This window comes from Vicugna pacos, chromosome 30 (assembly GCF_048564905.1).
Source record: "Vicugna pacos chromosome 30, VicPac4, whole genome shotgun sequence".
NCBI lineage: Eukaryota > Metazoa > Chordata > Mammalia > Artiodactyla > Camelidae > Vicugna > Vicugna pacos.
The window spans coordinates 18,590,387-18,595,785 of record NC_133016.1 but is presented as its reverse complement, the minus strand read 5'-3'; positions in this window follow the sequence as shown (position 1 = coordinate 18,595,785).

Sequence of the window (5,399 nt, the reverse complement as noted above, 5' to 3'; positions counted from 1 at the left end):
TTGGTGTCAGAAGTGGTATCAGAAAAGACCCCATAGTGTATAATGTTATGTTTTTTAAATGACTAATGTGAGTGACTTAGACACACAGCAATGTGAGTCCTTGAAAGCACAGGCCCAATGCTAGGATCCCTCTGGTCCAGGCCTAAGTGTGGCACTGGCCTCAAGGGATACAGGAATGGTCTAGCATAAATCTAATAACTCTATGACTGGAAAACACGACTCAAACAGTATCCTCTTTATAAAAGACAACTAACGTACTGTAGTTTGGGGTGATGAATTTGAATGAAGCCACAGTAAAGCTTTAAATTGAGCTCTGTGATTTGACCTCATTTTTTTGCTGTAATAATTCAGTTTTTAAATTACCATTTGGCATGAAATTACTTATTCCTAAACTCAGGCAAAACGATTGACTTTCCTTGTCTGTGTGTTTAACTATATTAGGCAATATAGGTTTAAGATTTAAGACTTAACCGAAATATGGTTTTATCTTCAGAGAAATGTGTTAGTCACTTTTCACCCATGCAGAAACACCCCTTCCCCATTTGAAAAGAGCAGTTCTTCAAAGTAAAGTAGGATTTCTAATTTTAAACATTTCAGGTCAAAGACAAAAGGTTCAGATCTCTGATATACATAGAGATTTTACTTGTAAGTACGATAAAAAATGGAAATGCAGTAGAAAAACAGGAAAAGGAGAAGAATCAACAGTTCACCAAAGAACTGTAAATGATCAATACATGTTATGAAAAGATATTCATCCTCACTAATAATTTAAAAAATACAAATCAAAATAATAGGTGTTTTGTGGATTATCTTTTTTTAACCTGTTAGTTTAGGGGAAAATATCGATAATATGAGAAAACAGATTTTCTCAATCTGTGAGCTGAAGTGCCAATTGGCTAGAGTGTTTTGGGGCACAGGGCAGTGTAGGGTTATCTGTTATAACTGAGAGTGTTCAAAGACAATGTTTTGGCAACTAACTTCTAGGAATTTATTCTAGAGAAACATACCACTGTACAAGTATGTATGAATAAGGATGTTCTTGCTAGAGTGCTAATATTCATCAGAGTGCAAAACTGCATATTCAAGAGCCCCCAAGTCCACCCTTTGATCTGATACCAACTGTGGGTTACCTTCACTTTCAATAATTTGCTAGAAGGACTTGCAGAATTCGGCCAAGCCATTATATGAACAGTTATATTTAACACAGCAGAAGAACACAGATTAAAGTCACCCAAGGGGACAGGCACACAGGGCAGGGTCCAGGAGACACCAAGAACAGTTTCCAGATGCTCCCTCCTGACTCAGTGGTGCAGACAACACCACTTTCTCCCAGCAGCCATATGTGATAATGTGTGTAACATGTGTAACATTGCTAACTGATGAAGCTCATTTGAGCCTTGGTGTCCAGAGATTTTACTGGGGCTGAGTCACATAGACCTGGCTGACCACTTGCATGGCTGACTTTAGTCTCCAGACCTTCCAGAGGTTGAGCTGATACGATGGGACCCAAGGACCCCCAACCATAAATCCCATTGTTAGCAAAGATTGTTTACCCCCAGGTAAACAAGGACACTCTTATCAGGCTGGAGAGTTAGAAATTATCTAATAGAGGCCCCATACCACACTAAGCAACTTAGATTTTATTCTGTAGATGGAGAAGATTCACTGATGAATTTTAACAAGGAGCTACCAGGAAAAGATGTGTGCTGTAGACAGAACATTCCAACAGCATTAGTAATGAAGAACTGGAGTGGAATAAACCTGGAGGCTGGGAGGCCACTGTACTTATCTAGCTTAAAGATGCAGACAGGATCTCAATGCTTGTTAATTTCTGCCCCTGACAGCACTGCTCCCCACTGGGGCCCCGCCTCACATGCAAATCTGTGCTGACTGCCATTATATTAAAACACTCAACTCCACTAATGAGTAGGGTCTGAAATTGGTCTCGATGCCAAGAGCTTAGTGTCTGGGGTATGTGAGGTGAACCCAGAGAGCCCAGACCTGCTCCTGGGTGCATCTTTTTTTGCCCCCTCTCTGTGATTGTACCCACCTCTGTCTGTGTTTCCGGATACATGCTCCAGGTGCCCAAAGGTAAGCTGTCCTGAGCTGTTCGCTGTGTGACCAGCTGCCTGGACTGGGCCAGCTCACTCTGGCATGAAGGCCAGAACATCCTTCCTCATCTACACTTCTGGGCATGATTCTGCCCCTCACAGAAGGAGCTTCTGGAACCATGAATTCTGCTGTTCACCCAACTCCAAACTCCCAGCACTGTCCAGGGGAGAAGGGCTAAAGCATGCTCTCTCCCCTCCCCTGGGCCCATGCAAGCGGTGCCAATGAGCCCAGCGATCCTTCCCAGTCATGGATGCAGCTTCAAGATCTTTGTCTACACAGTATTCTAGGGAACCACTCAAGGCTTAGCATTGGCCATCAAGATGAAGGTCATCTGTCATTCTTCGTAGAGGACCTTCCCTGTTGGATGTCAGTACTATTCAGAATGACTTCCATTTCACCATGGTCCTCCAGTTTGCATGGTTGGCATATCTGGGACATCATCTGGCTGAGAGCCCACTTACTCCTGGCTTCTCTTCTTTAATCAAGTTGGCTATCTTGAGGTCAAGTCTACCTGAGCCACAACAAGTCCGAGATATGAATTATGAAGACAGTTTGTGCTTCTGGGAATTTGGAAATCTCTGGCGGCCCAATCAAGCCTTCAGTCAGCCAATATGTCTAGAAGACCTAGTCTCATGGCCCTGGGTGCAGCTGGGTGACACAGGCTTGCTTCCCCAGGAACTCATGCTCTAGTTGGAGAGATCTGATATGGTGCTGTGAGATAAACCTAAACCTCCAGGCATCATAAGCTAGATGCTAAGTGAGCAGAGAGGATGACAAGTGCTAGAGGAATTCAAAACACACAGGAGCAGATACTTTTGGAGACAGCATACAGGGCTCCACCCCCAATTCATCACCCAGTCACTGGCAGTGGTCCCATGAGTACCAGATGATGGGGAGGCACAGCCAGATGCTTCAGAGCGAGCAGGCAGGAGGAGGTGGTGCCCTGCTGGCCCGGCTGGGCCCACAGGGCTTGGGTGATGCCTCCTGGTACTGGCGGGGGTTGCAGGAGGCAGGCAGGAGTGGGTGAGCCATTGGAATGCCAGTCCCAGGAACATTCACGTGGTTCCCTGTTATCTGAACTAAACTCATCTCCACCCACAAAGCCCTGAAATCCCCGGGGAGGCAGCAGGCAGGGGAGCCGTTTTCCTGGGCGGGGGAGGCTGGTGCATGCGCCGCAAGGTTTCTCGGTGGCTTCGCAGCAGCTGGAGCATGTAGGCTTAGAGAAACAGAGGATGAGGGGCTGAGTTAGTGTGAGCAGAGCCCCGCTTCCTATACACTGGCCCCAGCCGTGGACTAACCTGGGGCTTGGGGTCCCAGCAGAAGTACGTCATTGCCTTTCCACTTCCTGGGAGCTGCCCAGTTCCTCTGTGGGGCCTCAAGACAGGAGCGGGCTTGGTTTTTGTGGTCTCCAGGAATCCTAAGGAATCCCACTGACCAGTCTGGGCAAGACCATTTTGGAATGAAAGATAAAGATGCAAAGAGCCTGAGGTGAATCACGTTATGTCTAATTCTACCTCCCTGCAATATTTGTATCTGGTGGTTAATCAGGCCAGTATGAGCTGAAGGAAAGATGGGCTGAGGAAGACATGCTGAGAGGTGGAAATTGGCAACCCCATCCCTTCACCTTGGGGATCCCTCTCCTTCCCCCTGCGAAGGTTCCATGGTACAGTTTGTCGCAGGGCCCAGCAGGAAGGGCAGGTAAGAATCACAGGATTGGAAACATACGAAAACAGTAGCCAATACTCAATTCCCGAACCACTAGGTTTATTGCACAGAATTAGCACACAACACAGGTTAGTCAAAGTAGGGGAAAGTGGGGCACGAACCACTCCAAAGCGAAGTCTGGGAAGGAAGTGTCTCAGTCTGAGCAGGAGTCTACGGTCCGGCAGGGGGCTCTCCTGGCCAGAGTGAGTGGGAAGTCGACTTCTGCTCCGACACGGCCCCGCAGCTCTCAGCAGCGTGGAGTCAGCCCGCCAGCAAAGAGCCTTCAAGTCACTCGGCTCCATGGTCTCTTTATGAGGAGCAATAGTTACCCCAGGGGAGGGGTCTTGACTCTATCAGTTGCTCCTCCTGTTCCAGTGATGTACGTGGACCATCAAATTTCTAACCTAAAGTAACAATCTTAGTTCTTCACTCTAAGACACTCACAGTCCTACAGTGGATGTTTCAAAATAACTGATAAAAAAATACACACTCACACTGGCTGCTGTGACTCCATTTTGAACTACTTACCATGCCGTAACATAGCTTAAATCCTCAAGTAAAGGTACTTAAAAAGTTTCACACAAGATGAGTAGGAATCGTTATATGAAAGAAATCACATCATACCAAAAAGACCTCAGGAGAGTGCATGATATCTTCAGAGGAGGTAACTACAGAAAACCAGGAAAGCAACACCCACCTCCTGGAGCAAACCTATTAGAAGGCTTGTGTTCTTTGTCTTCTTCCTCCCTCCTCCCCCCGCAATGCAGTCATCTCCACAGCCTGTGGTCAGACGCGGAGCAGCCGTCCTCTCTGGGGCACCTCCTCAGCATCCGGCAAATCAGCCCCTTCTGCACCTCTGCTGCCTGCCCTGGTGGAAGCCGTGGCCGTGTCTTACCTGCGCTGCCCCCTACCTGGGCTTCCTGATTCTAGTCTTACCCCCTAAACAAGTAACCTGCCATGTGATTTGTTTCTGTCCAGCTGACTGTAGTGATGGAGAGATTTAACTCCAGTAATGCCCTCAGGGTTCCTACGGTCTAGTTGTCCAAAGTTAAATAAGATGCAAAACTTGGAAAACATTTTAATGCAATAAGAAAAGTGCACGTGTGCACCCACCCCAGCGTGCTTTTTCAGTGAGCAAACAATAATTATTAGACTGCAAAATGTTAAGCCATTTTAGGAAAGAGAAACTTATCTTTTGTGAATAAACCATAATCTGTCCCATCCTTCCTTCCCATTGTGCCCTTTCTTTTTTTTTTTTTTTTTGAATTTTTTTTTATTGAGCTATAGTCAGTTTACAATGTTGTGTCACTTTCTGGTGTACAGCACAATGCTTCAGTCAGACATGAACATACATATATTCATTTTCTTATTCTTTTTCACCATGAGCTACTACAAGATATTGAATATATTTCGATTGAATATATGTGCTATACAATATAAACTTGTTTATCTATTTTCCATTGTGCCCTTTCTATTACGATGCAAAGCAGTTTTAGTGTTTTCTTTCCAGCTTACAGACGATGCCCAGAGGTCCAGTGTGGTCTAAGAAATGCGGGTCACTTCAGCGTCTTGCCAGACAGAAC